The sequence below is a fragment of the Megascapheus bottae genome, chromosome 3, assembly GCF_031878675.1.
Source record: "Megascapheus bottae isolate mThoBot1 chromosome 3, mThoBot2.hap1, whole genome shotgun sequence".
NCBI lineage: Eukaryota > Metazoa > Chordata > Mammalia > Rodentia > Geomyidae > Megascapheus > Megascapheus bottae.
This window is the reverse complement of record NC_143511.1, coordinates 67,011,493-67,034,867: the sequence shown is the minus strand read 5'-3', so window position 1 is coordinate 67,034,867 and position 23,375 is coordinate 67,011,493.

Genomic DNA, 23,375 nt, shown 5'->3' with positions numbered 1-23,375 from the left:
ACATGCCATCATTTTTATTGCTGTGCAATTTTTGTTAACTGAATTAAGTAGCAGATTTAATCCTGGTTATGATTAATTAATATCACCAATAACATCACTTATTAAATATTTCCTCATTCTCAGGGAGTCACAAGTTTGAACTACTGTCAAGATTTTTCAAAAGTACAACTGTGGGGGCTGGGAGTTTGGCCTAGTGGTAGAGTGCTTGCCTAGCATGCACGAAGACCTGGGTTTGATTCCTCGGTACCCCCCTACTTAGCAAAAAGCTGGAAGTGGTGCTGAGGCTCAAGTGGTAGAGTGCTATCCTTGAGAAAGTCCAAGGACAGTGCTCAAGCCCTGAGCCCAAGCCCAGGACTGGGAAAAAAAGTAAGAATACATTTTTTAAAAAAAGTACAACTGTGGGCTGGGAGTGTGACTTAGTGGTAGAGTGTTTGCTTAGCATGCATGAAGCCCTGGATTTGATGCCTCAGTACAGCACTATCCTTGAACAAAGACAGGCTCAAGGACAGAGACCAGACTCTGAGTTCAAGCCTCAGGACTGATGTGAAAGATAGAGAGAGAGAGAGAGAGAGAGAGAGAGAGAGAGAGAGAGAGAGAGAGAGAGAGAGAGAGAGAGAGAGAGAGAGAGAGAGAAAGAGAGAGAGAGAGAGGAAGAGTACATTCTAATCTGTTTCATTGTACCTAGCCAATATATTTCTCTAGTAGCCAGTGTAGCAAGTACATTTCACCCAAACCCAGTCATTGCTTGAGATGGAGTGTAGTGGACTTCTTTTCCAGATAATCTTCAAACAATAATTGACTAATCTCTACCTTCCAAGATGGCTTGAGCCATCATGTACAACTAGCTTCTCTTTTCTTGTATCCAACTGAAAGAGGTGGAAATCAATCATATTTATTATCTTTTTCAACTGTAACATTTTTAAACCCTGATGCTACTATTACAAAAATTTTAAACCACATAATGGTTGTCATAGAACTGTACTCAGTATATTGAAAGTGCTAATTTATGAATGTACATTGTCTATAATGGACACCAAAATATATCATATGTATGATATATCAGTATACCATATATACCATTAATATTTATACTCTCAATATATATGATATATATATATGAGCATATATTATATACAATGGATACATATATGCCATCAGTATGTATTATACATATATTGTCAATATATGTGTATCCATCATATTTAATGGACAAACATACTTAAACCAATAGTGTATATGAATATATGAGTGTACATTACATAAAATATATATGTATGTATATACTCTGTACATATTTAAATATTTTCAGTGTATATATATGAGTATATACTTATGTACTCATAAATCTCTTTATAGTACATATATTTTGCTTTCAGTAGATTTTGTTAATAAAGCCTATAAATATCTGTCAGTGTTGTGGTACAGACCCTAGAAGAATAGAGTCAAAGTCTTACTAGAATGATGAATAAATGATTCCGGGCAAATATGATGAAAAATAATAGGAAGCGATTAAACTAGAAACTGGGAAGATCCACACTGCACTAGAGGAACCGAGGAGGAGTGGGAATCAGCATCTGAAATATGGGCAGGCTTTCAAAAGACAATCAGGAAGATTCAAATCACTTACAGAGTGAGAGGGAGTAAATTAAACCTCAGCCTGAGAGGTGGACCCCTATATTGTTTTGTTTGCTCATAAAATTAAAGAGTTAGAGAATACATGGTTTGTCTAAGGAAGAGAGATGAGTATACTATGGCTCTACAGACAATCTAGGAAAAGACATGACAATCCGTTAGTTTTGCAAAAACTAAATGAATTGCGATTTTTCTAGCAATGGCATACTGCCACTGGTCGCCCCTATGCCATAATAAACTGAAAGTGTAACAGATCTAGAAGAGCATAAAGGAAGTCAAATTCACTTGAAAGCCCTGGTGTTGAGGAAATAGATGAAGTGGAACCACAAATGTCAGTCCTGAGACCCAGTTCATGACGCATGAAACCCCAGGGAAAGCCAGTGGTGGCCACAGGAGCTTTTGTACTAAGATGCTGCTTTTGTTTAGCTGACCCAACCATTGCAAAATCAACATTAAAAAAATATTCCTACTTCTTTCCAAGTAGAGAAAAATAGTCCAAGCAAGCAAATAAAGGAAGATCACATTTCTCTTGCTTTCTTCCTGATTTTAAATCATTTGATTAGCTAGCACTAATTTTAAATTACTGTGTTCAGTGTTAAGGATAAAAAAATGAAGATGTAAACCCTTCTTTGAACATCATCTCAGTCTAAATTGCAAACTATAGCTCAATGCAAGAAGTACATGTGAGTTGTGGGGATGAGCAAATAATCTTTATAGTAGTCTGTGAATAGGTGACAAAGAATATCAAAAATCAAAATTATCACCAAAGTTGAATTGGGAAACTTATTGAGAACATTTCGATGATTAGCTGAAAAGCCTTCCAGGCTAGGAGAATAACATGCACTTAAATGTGGACTTGTAAAGTGTCACTTGGACTCAGAAAAAGTTAGTGGGTATGAATGGATTATTAACTGAGAAAGAAAGAATCACCAGTAGCGCAGCTATAATTATCACTGGGGGTAGTCTATGCTGACTGAGGGCTTCAGAGCTAATACTTTTATATTAGAGACATTTTTACTAGCATAAAATCACTACAAATAGGATTCAATCTTTTTTCAGTATTGAACTTAGGCTTGAACTTAGGGCTTGCACTTGCTTTCATCATTTGAGCCATTCCTCCATTTGCCTTTTTTTAATTTTTAGTATTTTTTTTTCAGATAGGTTCTCATGTTTGTTTGGTTACTTTTTCCCCAAACAACCATAGAACTCTCACCTCTACTTACTATAGAGCTGGGATCACAGGCATTTACTCTTAACAAATCACTTAGATGAAATTAGGAGAAAAGCTTAGCAAAAGGAAAGTGTAAGAAAAATATGGGGAGGGGTAACACTGTTCACAAAGTAATGTACTCACTACCTATGAATGTAACTAACCCCTCTATACAGCACCCTGATAAAATAGAAAATAGAGAAAAGATTAGAAAAAGTGGCAAGACTGAAATGAAAATATTTCTGAAGTAATCCAGAAGAGCTGGAGTTTTGTAGTAAATGGACAGAGATGTGTATTAGATGGGTTATATCATAGACTGTACAATTCAATTCCAGGGATTAGAATGACATAAATTGAAAGGATTTTGAAAATTAATATACCAGGACTATAATGCATCCTAGCAAGTGCTTCATTAATGACTTACTTGGGCTCATTTTAGAAGTTCCTGGTACTGAAGATGTATTAAAGAGGGCAGTAGGGGAATGGACATCTATTTCAACGATCTCAGGAAGATTCATGTGCCTGGTTAAATCATGAGGGAAGTGATCTGACCACAGATGGGACTCCGAGGGTTTCTTTGATTAACCTAAATCTGGCTGAAAAATCATTATACTCCCCAAATGGGTCAGGGTTAAAGGAAAGATACTTAATTTCTTACAAAGTGAAGCTGCTAATGAAAGGGATGTCCAAATTTTCTAGAAGGGAAAGAAGTATTCAGTTGCTATGGCGGCCACAATAAAATATCATACTCTGTGTGGTTTAAACACAGAATATTTTATATCCCACACACTTCTGGAGACTAAATATCCAAGCTGAAGATGTGAGGAGACTTAACTTAAACATTAAAATTCATTATTTATCTGCTCTTTACAGAGTGATTTTGCTTCCTTTGCACCAAGGAACATAGCCATATGATAAGCTTTATGGCAGTTTCTAACCAGAAAAACAAAGAAATAGTGCAAAAGAAATAATTAAAATGAAAGACGGTTTACATCCTCCTGACCCAGAAACATGGGGCAAAGCCAGAATCTGAAAGTGATAGGGAAACGAGATTCAAACCCTAGGGATACAGAGTGATGGAGGAGGAAAATATTGGTTAGACAGAATCCAAAAATGAGTGAGGTTTGCATAGCAAATGCAGAGTAAATCATTTAGTCACTTTAGATCTGATTCCCTCATGTCACATGTCTTCTTATTTTGTGGTTTAAGGTTCATAGTGTTTTATTATTATTATTGGTATTATTATTTGTATTATTAGTATCATTATTATCAGTTTTTGTTCAGGTCCTGGGGCTTGAATTCAGGACCTAGGTGCTATCTCTGAGCTGTTACGCTCAAGTGTAATACTCTATCACTTGAATGCACTTTGGTTTCATTGGAAATAAAGTCTCATGGATTTTCCTTCCTTGGGTGGTTTGGAACTGTGATCCTCAAATCTCAGCCTCTGGAATAGTTAGGATTAAAGGAGTTGGCCCCTAGTGCCCGGCCTTAGTCATTTTTTATGGATGCAAGAGAGACAACAGAGATGTGTGCAATGAGTGTTAATACAAAGACCATGTGCCCCTGTAAGTACACAGGTAGAAACAGGGGAAAAAAGATTACATTCTCCTATCCTTCTGTGAGAGAAATGTAGCTGTATATGTGAACTGCACTATATTTAAAAATAATATGCATGTGTATATGCTTAAGTAGTTGTACAAAGGACATTTAGAAAAGGCAATATATGAATACAGTACATTTTGTTCAATATCACCCATTTTAATAGTCTATCCCTCTTAACCTATGCTTTTTATCAGTTTTCTTAGTTTTGTAGGCTATGCACTGAATTTTTTGCAAGTCTCAAAAATACTTTTTTTCATTCTTTTTCCCATCTGCTTTCTTCATTGATTCATTTACAGGGAAAATTTTCTTAAGCCATTATCAAAGTGTTAGGCACTATATTAGCTGATCAGAATGTATGCGCTGAATTTTTATTTGTTCATTTTCATTTTTATTTATCTTTAAGTACTTGTACAAAGGAGGTGCCACAAAACAGTATATGAATATAATGCATCTTAGATGATTAGTGTCACACAGTCGACATTCAATATTTTACACACAGACACATACACACAGATACATACACACGTACATATAACAAGATTTTATTCATCCTTTAAAAAGGACAATGTTGCCTTATTTGAAAAGAAATGGAAGGACTAAGTGAAGTTATATCAGGCTCAAGGAAAGCAAGGATGTATGTTTTCCATCCAATATGAAAATTAGAATTAGTTCATAAATGTATAAGTAAACCCTTCGGTGGTATGGAAGTGTCCATTGCATTTTTATAATTATAGTTGCAACTCTTCTTTTGGAAAAATTAAGAAAGAATTTTTATTTCTCAGTCATACTTTTATAAAGCCAGTGATATGATAGTATTTATTTTTTAAACTTTAGTGTGTTATAATCCTTTTTTGCCACTAGGTAGCAGTAAAGACTTGTCTTTAAAGCCAAAAAAAAAAAATGGTTTCTCAAAAAACAGAAAATTCATTGAGTAGATTTTCTACCTATTGTTACTGATATTTACAAATAGAAAAAAAGCTGTTTGTGTTTTTATTCAAATTATTTTTAACATAATACATTACTGGAAAACGTTACTATTCTCTATATCAGAGACTAAATACCAAGAAGTAGTTGTATAGTACTGAGCTGGAACTATAGGAAATAGAAATAAGAAGGCTTTATCTCTGTCCTTGAACTCATCAGTGACTCTTACATTAGTGTATCTTTGCCACCATTCCTTCCATTTCTTAAGGTAAATCTCAGCTCTCTGAGGAGCAGTGGTGGTGACTGGGTTTCTGCTCCCAAAGATCAGGAGCAACCAAGATGACACGAAGTTCATTTCTGCAGTAAGTGATTTTCCAAGCCTCTAAGGACTATTCAAGCATGTCCTGGTTTCCATGTGTATGTGTGGGTGCTGGGTGGGGGGAGGGAAGACTGTCCTGATAAGACAAACCCCATCATCATCTCCCTTCTTTCCATCACCATCTTTTCCTGTCACTGATAGAAAAAAAAGATATGCTAATTTTCCAGAGTGTGGGAATAACAAAATGTAATAGACTAGGTGGCTTCAGCTGATTTTTTTTTAATGTTCTTACTGATCTGGAGGCTATTCAAGGCTTGATTCCTTCTATGGGCTGTGCGAGAGAATCCCTGTCATGCCTCCAGCCTAGGGATCTGCTGGTATTTTGTCATTCTTTGGTTTGAGGAAATATCACTGTAGTCATTTCCCTCCTTTACCTGCACTACCCATCCTCTGTGCCCATTTCTGAGATTTTCTTCTTTTAAAACAGGAGTAATATTAGATCAAAGGCCTATACTACTGTAGCATGACCTCATCTTAAGTAATTATATCTACAATGACCTTATTTCCAAATAAGGTCACATTCTGAGGTATTCAGGATTACTACTTCAACATAATGAATATTTAGCAACCCCTTCAGAGGTTTTAAAACTATTGCCCAAGAAGGGATTATAAACATGTGCTGGTTGATTTCTCTTTGTTCTTTTTTCTGCATGGTTGGTTAAATTTCATGAGGTGGCTAACATGACCACTCTATAGTAGTGATGTATGAAATGTATTATTAAATCTTTTTATTAAAGCACTGATAATTTTCTTTTTCTTTTTCCCCATATCTTTTTATTGTAATTAATAGAAGGGTTACATTATATTCACCATTATATTACATGCTCTTCTTCTGTCTTTTTAATATACACTCCTAGTGTGATAAATTTGCCCCTTAGAACTGCGTTTGCTGTGTCCCATAAGTTCCTTTGTGATGTCTTTTGATTGTCATTACATTCAAGGAAATTTTGAATTTCTTTTCTGATCTGATCTGTAACCCAGGAGTTATTCAGAAGTGTGTTGTTCAACTTCCAAGTGTTTGAATGTTTTTTGAGTTTTACTGTCTGACTCCACTGTGATAAGATAGGTGCATTACTTCATAAATATTGAAACCCTTTCTCATGTCTTGGTCCCCATTTACCTCCCCCCACCTCTCATCTTGTTTTCCTCCCTTCCCTATCCTATTTCAAATAACCAAATACACGTATATACAATATATCAGATAACAAGGTGAAATGCAGTAACAATATGAGATAACCAAGGGACAGCAAAAGAGATGAGAGATAACATAGTACATTAAGGACAACAATCACTCATTACATGGCTTTTGTTTCTATATCCTGGAGGTCCTTTCATTTAGCTATATGAACTTATGTATCTAGGTTTTGTTCTATTGTAAATCTCTACTAGGAGAGCCCAAGGTTTCTACTGATTATGACAAATGAGGGAAACCATTGAGCCTATGTTCCTTTGAGTCTAGTTTACTTCATTTAATATGTTTTTTTTCTGTCTTTCCATTTCCTTACAAACGGGGCAATATCATTCTTTCTGACAGTAGCATAGAATTCCATTTTGTATAAATACCACATCTTGTTGATCCACTCATCAACTGAGGGGCATCTGGGTTGGTTCCATATCTTAACTATGGTAAATAATGCTGCAATGAACATCATTGTAAAAGCACTGATAACTTTCTTTCCTTCCCTCCCCTCCCTCCCTCCCTCCTTCCCTCCCTCCCTGCTTTTCTTCCTTCTTCCTTCCTTCTTTTTTCTTCTTTTCCTTCCTTCCATTTCTTTTCCCTTCTCTTCTCTTTTACTCCTTTCCCCTCCTTCATTCTTCTCTCCTTCCTCTTTTCCTTCCTTTCTTCCTCCTTTCCTTCCTTTCTCCCTCCCCTCCCTTCTTCTTTCACTCACTCCTCTTCTTTTTTGCCTTTCTTTTTCAGACAATGATATCATGTTTATGTATAGCACATAACTGGAAAATATGGAATCAATATAAAATAAAAGAGGAATAAATGTAGGGCATGACAGAGAAAAAGTTTATAATTTATAAATGAAATGATCACCCAGACTTTATAATTTAAAGAAAAATGACATCATATATCCCTTTTGAGTTATGAATGACCTTCTAAGAACTTTTTGTTAAATGTCCTCCCATTTATTTTTATCTTGAAGTGCACTAGCTGCTTACTTGGTAGACAAGCTAAGAAGCTTCTTTTAATGTCATTCTGCATTCCATCACTGTATGAGATGAATTCTACTAGGGAACCATGTAGCTTTTTAGCAGAAAATTGGCCACTAGTAAAAATGCCTCCCAGAGAATGTTAGAAAATGGTTTTTGCTTTAGCAAGAATATGAGTCAACTGGTATTGTACTGAAGTTGGATATTAATGTTTTATTGAATTTACCTTCATAGTAGGTGATAATTTCATGAGGTATTTAGAAAAGTGTTTTATTCTCTAGCATATACACTTTTGAAGAACACAGCCAACTCTAAGTTGGGTAAAGATATGATCTCTGTCTTTATAAGAGACATCACCATCTTGAAATTGAACAACTTGGTCGGTCACACAGATGTGTGTTTCAGCAGCACGGACAGCACAAAGGAGACCAGTGCTAGAATGTAGGGCGAGAGCCATATATTCTCTGGTGGTTGTTGGATTCACCTTGCTAGCTCATGGATAATTCTGCTGACTGTGTGTATGGGTTAAGCACACTGGAGTAGGAAGAACACCTGGACATATCTTTCAGCATGTCAGTTGAGTATGATTGTCATTGCAGTGAGTGCCCTCTCATCTGAAGGACAGATCTTAATATCCTCGACTAACCTTGTACTCATTGGTGCTTCATCAGCATTCTTAAATAGAATCATTTTAATATTTAACACTTTTTTAGCTGGCATGAATTTATTTTCAGAACTCTCCATTTTGCTTAATTCAACAATTTTTAGTATAGCAAATAACATATTCCTGATTAGAAAGGTATAACTTAATAATATAGGAGGTTTCTACAGAAAAAACATCCTTCCTGATTTATATGCCAAAGGCTTTCAGGTGCTGTCCCGATGTAATAAATGTGAGAACTACTGATAGATGAAACATATCCAAAGAGTTGAGTGGAGAACTACTGGGTAAAATATGAATTACTAAAGATAGCAGAGAAAACTCTGTTGTCATAGAGCACAGTCGAAAAGGGATGAATACAGGCTGAATCTTCATGGGTCATGTGAACTGGATATGTGTTTTGATTTGTCTTTATTCACACTGTGTCCCCAGAATTCAGTGCACTGTGCTCCATGAATACCTGGCCATTGACGATGTAAATGGGTTGATGGAAATTGTTAACTCAGTAGTTTGGGAATTGGATGCCTATCAAGAACTTATTTAGCTGGGTATAATGGTATCCCTTTCTAATTCCAGAACCTGAGAAGCTGAGGCAGAAAGATCTTGAGTTGAAAGTCACCCAGTGTTAAGTAGTTATGTAGTGACTCTCTCTCTCTCTCTCTCTCCTCTCTCTCTCTCTCTCTCTCTCTCTCTCTCTCTCTCTCTCTCTCTCTCTCTCTCTCTCTCTCTCTCTCTCTCTCTCTCTCTCTCTCTCTCTCTTTCTCTCTCATAAATGAAGAAAAAAGAAAGGAGAAGGGAAAAAGCACTTTTTAAGAAAAATCTTGTGCAGTTTGACTCTGGGCCTAGACTTTGTTCAGGCTGATAGTCTACTAGCTGATCCCCAACTCCACAACTCTACTTTCAGGTTTCTGTTGATTAGTTGGAGGTAAGACTCTTACAGACATTCTTATTATGACAGACTTTGAACCATGATTCTCAGATCAAAGCTTTCTGTGTAGCTTGGATTATAGGTGTAATTACTTGTGCCCAGCAAACCAATTATTTGGAAAATTATTTAAAGGTATGTCACTAGAGACTTTAAGTCAAAATGGGATGACGTTTTTAAAAATAATTTTATTATTGAGGATGATTACTTTGACAATAATTGACAATAATTAAAATATGGCATCCAATATCAATCAATTGAAGTGAAATATACAAATCTCTAAGCAATACATCAGAAATATTACATGTTGTGGAATACATTTATATTCTGTGAAGTCCTAACTTACTGTTAAATTCAGCATGATCTCAAAATAAAATCAATGAAAAATTTTTTCCAATGAAAACATTGCACCATAATGACAGGTGTGATGTTCTATCTAGATTACATTCAGGCTTTACCAAATATTCAGGCTTATAACATTCTTTGCTGAAACTTACTCAAAACCAAAATTTTACCACATTTATGCAACATTATACTGTAAATCATTTTCCCACATATTTTTTTTGTTGTTTGTTTGTTTTTTTGCCAGTCCTGGGCTTGAGCTCAGAGCCTGAGCACTGTCCTTGGACTTTCTCAAGGCTAGAGCTCTACCACTTGAGCCTCAGCATCATTTCCGGCTTTTTTCTATGTATGAGGTACCGAGGAATCAAACCCAGGTCTTCGTGCATGCTAGGCAAGCACGCTACCACTAGGCCAAACTCCCGGCCCTCCCACATATTTTTATTGTAATTAATAGAAGGGTTACATTATATTCACCAGATAGAAGGTGCATTACTTCACAAACATTGATACCCATTTCATGTTGGTCCCCATTTTCCTCCCCCCATCTCTCATCTTGTTTTCCCCCTTCCCTATCCTATTTCAAATAACCAAATATGCATATATACAATATATCAGATAACAATATGCAGTAACAATATGAGATAACCAAGGGACAGCAAAAGAGATGAGAGATAACATAGTACATTAAGGACAACAATCACTCATTACATGGCTTTTGTTTCTATATCCTGGAGGTCCTTTCATTCAGCATCATACTATATGGCCTTATGTATCTAGGTTTTGTTCTATTGTAAATCTCTGCTAGGAAAGCCCAAGGTTTCTACTGATTATGATAAATGGGGGAAACCATTGAGCCTATGTTCCTTTGAGTCTGGCTTACTTCATTTAATATGATTTTTTCAAAGTCTTTCCATTTCCTTACAAATGGGGCAATGTCGTTCTTTCTGATAGCAGCATAGAATTCCATGTGTATAAATACCACATTTGTTGATCCACTCATCAACTAAGGGGCATCTGGGTTGGTTCCATATCTTTGCTATGGTAAACAGTGCTGCAATGAACATCATTGTGCTAGTGGATTTAGTATGTCCTTGTTTCTGGACGATTGGATAAATGCCAAGTAGTGGAATTGCTGGGTCATAGGGGAGCTCTATGTTTAGTCTTTTGAGGAACCTGCAGAAAACTAAAGTTGGACCCTTCTTTGTCACCCTGCACCAGGATTAACTCCAAATGGATCAAAGACCTTGAGGTAAAAGCAGATACACTGAAAAGTTTACAGGAAGGAATAGGAGATACACTAAGTCTCCTTGGCACAGGTCAAAACTTTCTTAATAAGGACCCAGAAACACAACAAATCAAAGAAAATCTGGGTAAGTGGGACTGCATTAAACTGCAGAGCTTCTGTATGGCAAAGGTCATAGCTAGCAAATTAACTAGAAAGCCTACAGAGTGGGAGAAGATCTTCACTAACAGACAAAGGCCTCATTTCTAAAATATATCAACAGCTCAAAAAATTGAATCACTCCAAAACTAATCTCCAAAGAAACAACTATCCCATCAAAAAAATGGGCCAAAGATTTAAAGAGAGTCTTCTCTGAAGAAGAAATCAGAATGGCCTATAGACACATGAAGAAATGCTTGACCTCTCTGGCTATAAAAGAAATGCAAATCAAAAACAACTCTAAGATTCTACTTCACTCCAGTTACAATGGCCAGGATCAAGAAAGCTAATAACAACAGATGCTGGCGGGGATGTGGCCAGGAAGGATCACTACTACACTGTTGGTAGGAGTGCAAACTCATTCAACCACTATGGAAAGCAGTATGGCATTTCCTCAAAAGGCTAAACAGAGAGTAAATCATTTTTTTAATTACTGAAGACAAGAAGTTCCTTTTATCAAGTGCTTCTTAATATCCTTCCCACTGTAACAAAGATCAAATAAGTTCTAGTCTTTAAAACTCTTCAATGCCATACCGTTAATGCTATGAATCCTTTGGTTAGCAAGTATGCACTTGAGTTAACTTATTTAAGAAACTGGCAAAAAGTCATTTCAAAGAGACTCAATTCATGGAGGATGTTAATCATAGCAGGAAGTCTTTAGTATTGACGGTGTGTTTGTGCTAAGGTCATAGACTCTCATTATAATTTAAGTGCTTTGACATGTGCTGACATGTTTAACTTGCTGAAACACATTTAAATATTTCCATACATCATCTAGTAAAGGTGAACAGAAATCACCCCTTACAACAAGAAGTATCCTTGAAAAATGACTGTGGCATTTGCAATGAGGTCACATGGCAGAGTCAAATTTGCTACTTCTTCTGGAAGATACAGTGAGAATATCTGTACCTGAGAACAGTAAATATGGGAACTGTTATTTCTAGAGGAGTTATAATAAGGCACCTTACAGACTTGTAGCTTGATAAAATTGTTCTCTCTGTGAGGATAACCTAAAGGACTCTGCTCATAGTTCCCAATACTTAAACCACATAACACATAACTACATAGATTACAGACTAGTACCAAGATAAATGATGGAGTTATGGACAATGTCTGTGCTTCATTAAAATGATCTAGGTATAATTAGAGGAAGTTGTCACTGGAATAGCAAGGGTACACACATTTCTGTTAAGCAAAGAGGAGCCTGCCATATAGATGAATCTAGAGAAGAAAGAAGTTTGTACCAGAAGTTTTGTACCAAAATGAACAGGATTGGAGAACTGAGGGAATCGTTGGCTTTTCTATTAATTTTTTGGACTATTCCTCAAGAGCATGCCATTCATTTTGCTCTGATTCATTGATTCTGAGCAACCTTTTGACAACACATCCATTTCCAAACTACCTAAATAGTTGGCACATCATATCAGGGAGAAGAGTGCCTGGATTTCTTGTATGTTTATTTTTCTATGATAAAACAGGCTGCCCTGCCCTCTTGAGAACTCAGTTGTTATGAATCAAGTCCCCAGTGACCTTTAACTCTTGGCACACTAAGTTAAAATTTCTGGAGCTGCAAAGTAGGAGGGTGGACTGAACCTTTCTGAAGCCTGGAGGGATTTTGGGGCCCTACATGGTCTCCTTGCTTGTCTGGCTCTCTGATGAGGTGTCCTTTCCACAAGCACATGTTCTAATGATTCCCTGCATTATTTAGCTGATTGTAAACCTCTCACTTCTCAGAAGTGGATGGTTTCTACTTTTTTTTTTGAAAGTTAAACTTAAAAAAGCACCTGAGTAAATGATACATTTTGTAGGTGGAAAGTTCATGTTTTGATAGCACACAGTCTAGCAGGTCAGTTTAACTCTGTTGCTAAGGTCTCTAGCTGGGGAGCTTTGAAGCTGGGTGCCGCCAGTGAACACATGCTGTGTCCATGCCTGAGTTCTTCTGGGCTTTAGAATGGAAAGGGCCCTGCCTAGTGGGACAGTTCAACAAAACAGCACTCAAACTAGTGAGTGATTAGGGATTACTATGAGTTAGCCAAGATGCTGGATATTTTCTTTCTTTTGTTTTTGAGAATGATGCTATTTTTTATTCCTTTTTAGAATTGACTTTATTATTGTTATTATAGAAGTAATCAGCAGAAGGGGTAATTAACCTACTTCAGGTAATGCATACATTTCCTTTCATACAGTGTCATCTATTGTCTTGCTCTCTCCCATTCCCTCCCTTCTGTCTCCATTCATGAGTTCTATCCTTCACTTTCATCAATATGCACTGCACTCCACTGCTGCATTCTTTCACCTTTTCTCCTCAGATTCTGTGCCCCACTCTCCAATAGATGTGCATGTGAATACACTGTAGATATGTAAAGAATGCAGAATCATCAGAAAAAAGCAAGACAAATTTTAAAAAGTCCTTTTTTCCATATTTTTGGAGTTTGTTTCAGTATATATATTATTTTCTAAACATATGAAGAAGCACTTAGGCATCGTGCCTTTGTGATTCTCTCCTAAGATTATCCTCTTTTGGTCTCACTGTACGTGAGTGACTAGAATTCTGTATAATTTGTCATATCCAGTGTGTTTTAGATCTAACTTCTGCATATTGGAGAAAACATGCACCATTTGTCTCTCTGATTTTTGGCTTACCTTAAATAACATGATTTGGTCTAGTTCTATTTTTTCCTAATCGCTGGGTAAAATACCATTCTATATAGGTACCACATTTTAGGGATCTACTCATCCATTGTGGGGTTGCTTCTGTATCTTGGCTATTGTGAATAGTGCAGCAATGAACATGGATGTGCTCCTTTCCTTATCATATCCTGGTTCATGATGTTAGGGTAGACACCGTTGCCGAGGCCAGCTGGCAGCAAACCAGGGTTCGCAGATTGTGATTCCTGAAATAGGGGCAAGGACTAGGAAAAATTAAAAGACAAACAGATGGAGTTCGGGAGGACTACAGCCCAAGTCAGCAGTCCAAGAAGGCTGTGAGCTCCAGACTGCCGCCTAAGACTGTCCTGTTTATTTTAAGTTCTGACCTTAAATACTCTTCTTAAAACTAGGGAACTGCCAGAAGCTACATTCATACAAAATAGTAAACAAGTCACATATAGGATAAATGAGAAAGGATTAACATTGCTTAAAGTCATCCTGATAAGAACTGATTGACATTGCTTAAAGTTATCCTGATAAGAACTGATTGACATTGCTTAAAGTTATCCTGATAAGAGTTACTTCCTTGTGTATACAATTGTGTAGGTCCAAGGTCAGGTCCAAGGTCATTGACCCCACAGTCGGTCCCCAACAGACACCTAGGAGTGGTAGGGCTGGGTTGTAGGGAAGGCATATGTTTAGTTTTTTGAGGAACCTCCAGACTGATTTACTGAGTGGTTGTACTAGTTTACATTCCCACTAGCAGTACAATAGGGTTCCTTCCCACTCCACTCTCCCATCCCCTCCATCCACATTCTGATCAGCATTTGCTGTTGTTTGAATTTAATCCCAATCTAAATGGGGTGAAATGGAATCTCAGAGTTGTTTTGATTTGCATTTCTTTTTTTAAAAAAATTTTTATTGTAATTAATAAAAGGGTTACATGATATTTGCCAGATAGAAGGCGCATTAATTCACATACATTGATACCCTTTCACATGTCTTGGTACCCATTACCCTCCCCCCCCATTGCATTTCTTTTATGGACAGGGATGATAAGTGCTTCCGACTGTGTTCCATTCTTATCTCATCTCCAGAGAAGTCTCTTCTTTTTTTTTTTTTTTTTTTGCCATTCCTGGGCTTGAGCTCAGGGCCTGAGCACTGTCCTTGGACTTTCTCAAGGCTAGAGCTCTACTACTTGAGCCTCAGCACCACTTCCAGCTTTTTTCTATGTATATGGTGCCGAGGAATCGAACCCGGGTTTTCATGCATGCTAGGCAAGCACTTTAACCACTAGGCCAAACTCTCGGCCCGAGAAGTCTCTTCTTAACTCCCTTATCCATTTAGTAAGCAGTGAATGAAGTTTGAGAGGTGTTAGTTTCTTAAGCTTCTTGTATATATTGGATATTAGGTCTTTGTCTTATGTTTTGCTGGAAAATATCTTTTCCCAATTGGCTGTCTTTCTAGTATAGTAACTATATCCTTAGCTGTGCTGAAACCTTTCATTTTAATGTAGTCCCACTTTTCTAGTTTCTTTCCTATCTGTGGTGCCTTTGGTACTCTATTCAAGATGTTTCTGCCTGTTCCTATAACTTTTAATGTTTCTCCTACTCTCTCTGGCAGTAGTTTCAAAGTTTCATGTCTGATGTTGAGGTCTTTGATCCATTTCAGATTGATGTAAGTACAAGGTGGCAAGCAGGGATCAGGTTTTACTCTTCTGCATATGATTGTCCAGTTTTCCCAACACCAATTGTTGAAGAGGCTGTGCTTTTTCCACTATATATATTTGAATCCTTTGTCAAATATCAGATTTATATAAATTTGTGCTTTTATTTGTGGGTCTTCTAATCTGTTCCATTGATCTTCAGGTCTATTTTTGGGCCAATACCAAGCTGTTCTTGTTATTATGGTTCTGTAATAGAGTTAGAAATATGGTATTGTGATAGAACACACCTTTTTCTTTGCCTAGAATTTGCTGTGGCTATTCTAGGTCTATTGATGTTCCCATCTGTGGTCTTCCCATTTGCGCCCCTCTGATTCACAGGTTTCGATAGATACATGTACCATATCCAGCCATTGCTTATTTTGGAGTCTTAAAATTTTCTGTTTGTCCTGGCCCCTAACTACAATCTCTTAACCTTCATCTCTCTCTTAGTAGGCATATTTATAAATTCAAGCCATTGTGCTTGGCTCCAATGAGTTTTAATAGAATTCTTGTCTTTTGTTAGTTCAGTATCTTTCTGGTAACAAAATTTTATAGATTACAATTGACCTAGAAGCAACAATGCAAAAGAGCTCACCAATTAAGACAATAAAATGCAGAATGCAACAGGCTGTAATTGGACTGGTTTAGAATTTCTTAGTAGGGTTTCTCTTAAATATATATTTTTGATGATTAACTCAGGCCTAGTTGGCCTAGGTTGATTGTCTGCGGCTTAATCATTCTTGGGCCCTCATCTTTGTCAGTCCCCAAATATATTTTACATTGAGTTCATTATTTGGTGTCTGTGGAGGGTTATTGAATTTACCATTTTCACTGGGTCATCTCAATAGCTCTTAATGAAAGAAATACTGAGATAAATATAATTGCAAGGTGTTGTATTGTCACAACCTGAAAAATTTCCTTGCAAATTCCTGAAAATGTGGGTTCTAGGATTTTGATATTGTGGTATAAATGAATGTGTGTGAATAAATACTCAGGAATTTGAATGTTTAACAGATACCCTATAAGATGCTTATAAACACAGAAGTGAAAAATCTTGGATATAACTTAAAATTTAAAAGGATAATATTATATTGCTCAATTGGATGTCTGAAACATTTTCTTCATCTTAAGCTAAAAAGAAACTATAAAAATACGTTAACATTAATATAGAGTCAAACGAACAGTTTTTAGATGTAGAAGATGAAATACAATGTGAGTTAGGATGGATTCAATTTGTATGTTATTTACACACACACACACACACACACACACACACACACACACACACACACAGAAAGGTTAAAGGTTGCAATGTATTGTTACATTCAGTTAGAATTTGTCCAAGAAATATTTGCATGGAATTTATGGTATAATTCTAAATATTTCAGGTAATTCTTATACTACAAACACATACTATATTGTTCTATAATTTATACAAACAGTTGTACTCCTAAAATGTATTATAGAGCTGGAGCTGGTGAGCAGATAGCTTCTTTGGGAAAGAAGGCATGATCTCCAGCTTACCATAGAGCCTGTCCCATACTGAGGCTTTGCTGGTCTCCCTAGTAAGGTTCACCTACATTCCTAAACCCCACATGCCTTCCAGTTTCACTTCCACATTGGCAATTATTGGGGACCTCCATTTCTCTTTGGACATGCACACACTTAGGTCTGAAATAGCTTTGCAAATACTAGGTAGTTTCTAGGTAGTTTCCTAAGACTCACTGTGATTGCTATAGCAATCTGTGCATTCTTCCCAGATACCTTCCAGACCACAAGGAATAATTTTTTCCCCTGTGTTCTCTAGGAACTTTACTAAACTTTCTATACATCTTATCTCATAGTCCTCTATGAGGACTTGAAATTTTCTACCTTTAAACTATGAGTTGAATCAGTATTTGATATTAAATATATTTTTCTAGGCATAATGTAGACAGGAACATTTTCAGCCATACGGCCTAATAATCCCACATACTTGATTTGCTAATATCTTAGTAGTAGTAAAAATGAGAGCATCATTTTGGAAGAATACCTAACTATTTTGACTTTACTCAGAAATATATAAGGCAGGAGATCATCAAGTCAGCGCTGTGTTCTTCTTTATTCCATTATTGTGATTGCACTTCTGAAATTAAGTTGAATATGTCACAGGAGACTTAAAAGCCTCCTTCATTAAAGTTCTTCTTATCATAATGTGCCACAACTACATCTTAGCTAAATGCAATTTGTGATAATTCCTTAGAAGAAGATTTTGTTCTATATTAAGTATAAGTCTATCTACCATTTAAGTCATATTTAACTAGGAAATCTGTTCAATCTCTTTCTTGGTAAAATAGCCAATTGCTGCCTTCATAATGATACATTTCAGCTATTCACTATCATTTTCAACATTCCATTTGCCCCAAGTATCATCTTAAGTTTTTATTTTCCCCTGCTCTTGAATATACTTAGTTTCTCTCTTTCCTTTTCTGGCCAAATTCTGGGCAGATTTTAATTAATTCCTTCTACAATATTTGCATGCTATGATTTTCTTTAATTTATTCTGTCTACACTCTTGCCTTATTTAATTCAAGAGAACATTTGGGGAATGGATATAGTTTGCATAAAAGATGCTGTGCAAATAAATTATGCTGCTTCCAAATGCCAGAATGCGTAAGCAAAACTTTGCAAAGCTGTTTCTACAAAGTCTATCTGCAAACAATGAGGGCATTTTGATTAATCTAAGTTCAAGCTACAATGACAGTCATTAGTGCACTTCAATTGCACCTGTACACTTCATATTTTTAAAGGTAAGGATGAGTTTAAATACGTAAAATAACTGTTTCAGCATTAGTTCCACAAAGTGTGTGCAAATCTGGACCTGTTGGCTTCATAGTTCATTGTCCAGATGGGCTTTGCGTGTGAATTTATAGAGCTTTACACACTTTGAACTCTGATGATGATGCTGTGATGTTTTGCAGATAAAATTCTTTTCCTGAATGAATTGTTGCCAATGTGGTAGCACTTAAATTTTGAAAATAATTTCAATTCCATTAAAAGTATCTGGGTGAATTAATTTAAGGCAGATTTCTGGAAGCTGTTTTGAGATGGAGACAGAGTAAGGAGAGAGAAAAGCAAGGCATTAGTATTGAAAATCTTTAGTTTGACATACCACAACTTACAATGCTTCTATGTACCAGGCATCTCGATTAAATTCTTATGTGTATTATTGGATTGTATTTTTACAACAGTTCTTGTTGCTATCCTTTAGTAGTTCATGAAGCTAGGTTACTAAAGGATTCTAGTGAACCATGAAAAAGATACATAGTCATTCTTAAGGAAATGGATTGTTTCTGAAATTTTGCATAAAACAGAGATCAAAAGAAATTTCAGAGCAAGGCAGAAGAAATTTTTTTTAAAACCAAAGTTGGGAAAATGATAGTAAACTACATTCTAAAGGGAACAGTTGGAAAACACTAGTGACAATTATTACTATTTGCTAACAACCTAAGAACACTAGTAATGTTCACTCTCTTATACTAGTGAGAAGACAGGATGATAGTCTGCTGTGTGGTTACTGGTTGGGTTGTTTCAGAAGAAAGCTGAGCTCATCACATGGACTAGGGTATCAGGAGCTGGAATTGGATGGATCAACATGTAGTCATGGGTTCTGTATTTTCTGACTGGTGGCTCTTGGAAAGGCCATTAAGTTCTCTGACAATTCCTTTCTACTTATAAAATGAGAATGATGAAATACCTACTTCTTAAGGCTAGATTAACTTAGTTTGTAGAAAACATACCTAGCACCATGCTAGATTCATAATCATGCTTACTGCTGTTAGTGCTAAAATCTTGATTCCCTGGGCAACTTTAGATGCTATGCCTCTTTGTGTTTGGAATTGGACCCAACCCTCGATCCCTAGAATTTCTACCTACATCCCTGTTGAAAAACTAGCAGCATCTGGAGTTCAAACATTCAGAGGAGTCATGTAGATCTGATGCCATTCATTATCATGAGAAGTCAAGAGAAAGCCATCTATCTTCTTAATCTGTCCCAATACAGTTACATGATATAAAGCAATGAATAGATTTCAAGCCAGAGAATTGGCCATACAAATATAATATGGACTTTTGGCATTAATAAGTCTTCTCTATTGTTTGAAGTCTGTCGTGATATTTGACATTAGTCTATTTACAAACACAATGCACAACTTCATAGGAGAAATATACCTCTCATCAGAATGTGTATTTGACAGTAGTTATTATTCCTTACCAGATTTTCTTCTGTAGTTAAATTAGGCAACCATAGTTCCAATCAAAGTACAATGGCGACTTTTTTGGTATAATAGATTTATAAGTACTCTGAAGTGCTATAATAAGAATAATGAGATTGAAAATAGTTCATTAACATGCAAGCTGATATACTAAAAAAATAGAGTTCCTTTTAATATGCTTTTAAGTTTACAAAGATGGTCAAAACTGGAATGTTGATTTTTTTTACATCTATTTTTTTGGTGGCTCATGGGGTTTGAACTCTGGGGCTGGGCACTATCCCTGAGCTCTTTAGCTCAAGGCTACCATCCTACCTCTTGAGCCACAGCCCCACTTCCCTTTTCAGGTGGTTAATTGGAGATAAGACTCTCATGTTCTTTAGTGCCTGGGCTGGCTTTGAACTGCAATCCTCAGATCTCAGCTTCCTGAATAGCTAGGATTACAGGTGTGAGCCACTGTGCACAAGTTTGATTTTTATTTTTGAAAGACTTTCTCTTTGGGTATTGTACTGCTATGTTAGACAGGTAGCATTACTTGGCATCAGTTATATAAATTAATGATGATCTTTCTGGAGAATATGTTGTTCGAGATAGTATATGTGTACAGAAAAAGGCTCCAAAACTCATATGGTCCCTATCCTTTAGATATCTGGAGCTATTTCGAAAACTTCTCAGAAAACATCTTATGTTATCACCTACACAGGAGGGCAGCAAAATCCCAGATGGTCACCCAAGAGAGGTGGTTTGAACCACTGCTGAGGTTGCAGAAGACCTATCAAAGAATAAAATGAGATACCAAAACTGCCACAGTCAACTTTTTTTGCTATGAGATGCATGGAAGGATAGGTTGAAGGAGATGGCTTTTTTCTTGGAGCATCAGAATAAGAATCTGTTAACTTTAGGTGGAAGATGGCGGCGGTTCAGTGTGAGTCTTTCTGAGCTCTCGCCAAGATACCAGTACTAGCATCGTAGGGGAAAGTTCATACTCAAAGATCCATCCTAAGTAAGCTTTAGCACCACAGAGATCTCAGTCACACAGGAGAAAGGCAGGAAATCAGAGCAAGAAGACAGTGAGGAGCAGCGCCAGCCACTTGGAGCCACTGAGGAGACAGAGCCTCCCTCCTGAACCTGAGCAGACAGACAGCGCTTCTCGGTGGTGCAGACCTGCTGGCTCCAGACAGAGCCCACAGAGCCTGCATGAGCCCAGAGCCATCACCCGACTGTGGCATGGACCTACCAGCTTCACAGAATCAGAGAATCCAGCAATTTGTGAGTACCTCCGAGGAGAAGTTTCCACTTCTGCTTGAAGAACAGCATTGGGAAGAAATCCCCTCCCCCTCCAGCCAAGAGCAGCGCCATCTTGACTGCTGGCAAAAACACTGACAAACCAACTGGGGCCTGAGAAGTGGTGCTGGCAGCGCCATCATTCAAAATTGCAAAGGATTTCCCAGAGGCAGCTTAGCCGGATATCCACCCCCAGTGTTAACGAAAGTTCCACCCCCTGGGTGGGACTGCGCTCCTGGTAAACAAAGCCGCTGGTGACTCCACCGGTTTTTGTTTTTTTCTGCCAAATCAATCAAACTGATCAGAAAAACTATAAAGCCAAATTGCAAGAGAAAAACATTTTGAAGTGTTAGGATCCCAAATTTAGTGGAATCACAAGTTTCCTACCCCGTTCCCCCCCACAAAAAAGGAAGCCAAAATAAAGGATTTACGTGAACATGAGGAACCGAGAGAAAGAAAAATGGTCAAATTCATAGAATCCACAAACAAAAAGCTGACCGAACTCCAACAAATGTCCAATGAGAGTAAAGCTGCTGAGCTAACCACTCAAATGGAAATCAAGGAGTTAAAGAAATCCATACATGATCTAAAACAAGAGATGCAAGGCATCAAAAATGAGCAAGTGGAAGGTAGGGAGATGAAGAATGAAGTAGAAGGTATGGATAGCAGATTAGACAATGCAGAAGAAAGAATCTCCGGGGTTGAAGATAATCTCATTGTTACAGACAAAGAACAGAAAATGAGTCAAACCAAATCTAGGAACTATGAGAGCATGCTTCAGGAGGTCCAAGATATAATTAGGAAGCCTAATTTAAGGCTAATTGGTATTGAGGAGGGCCTGGAGAAAGAGGTCAATTGTATTGGAAGTATTCTTCAGGGAATCATCTCAGACAACTTCCCAAATATCCAGAAGTGCAGGCCCTTCCAGATACAAGAAACTGTTAGAACCCTAAACAGACCTGACCAGAAAAGGACATCCCACTGCCACATTATAATCCATACAGGATCAATAGAGACCAAAGAAAGGATCCTAAAAGCAGCCAGGGAGAAGAGAATAATCACCTATAGGGGAAAACCAATCCGAATAACCAGAGATTTCTCAGCAGAGACCATGCAAGCAAGAAGAGATTGGAAGGATATATGCCATGCCCTTAAGACGAATAACTACCAACCAAGAAAACTGTACCCAGCTAAGCTCTCATTCATAACTGAGGGAACAATAAAAACCTTCCATTCCAAGGAAAAGATGCAATGTTACAGGGCCGGGAGTTTGGTCTAGTGGTAGAGTGCTTGCCTAGCATGCACGAAGACCCGGGTTCAGTTCCTTGGTACCATATACTTAGAAAAAGCCAGAAATGGTGCTGAGGCTCAAGTGGTACAGTTCTAGCCTTGAGAAAAATCCAAGGACTGTCCTCAGGACAGTCTTGAGCTCAAGCCCAGGACTGGCCAAAAAAAAAAAGCAACATTACATAGCAACCAAACCAGCATTACAGAAATTTCTCAAAGATGTCCTACAAATTGAAAACCAACACAAACATGACACTGACAAAGAAATAGCACGTAAAAATCATACCAGCTAAGTACTGCAAGAACTGTCAAGCCACAGGCTCTAATGAAAGCTTTTAAAAATGGCAGGAACTAGTAAATATTTTTCAATCCTGACTCTCAATATCAATAGATTTAACTCTCCAATTAAATGGCATAGACTCTACTCCCAAGCTGCTTGAGCTGATTCAAAACTTTGGCAAGGTAGCAGGGTATAAAATTAACCCTCAAAAATCAACTGCTTTCTTATATGCCAACAATGAGAAGAACGAGGCAACAATCAGGAAAGCAACTCCTTTTGCAATAGCCTCAAAGAAAATAAAGTACCTAGGAATTACCTTAACTAAGAATGTAAAGGACCTTTTTGATGAAAACTTTAAATCCCTGAAAAAAGGAAACTAAAGCAGAACTGAGGAAATAGAAAAATCTCCCACACTCCTGGATTGGAAGAATTAACATTGTGAAAATGGCAATCTTGCCAAGGGCTATCTACAAATTCAACGCAATACCCATCAATATCCCATGTTATTCTTTAAAGAAGTAGAAGAAGAACAAAATTTCATATAGAATAATAAAAGACCCCGTCTACCAAAAACAATTCTTAGCAGAAAGAACAGCACAGGAGGAATTTCAATATCAAACTTTAGACTCTATTGTAGAGCTTAG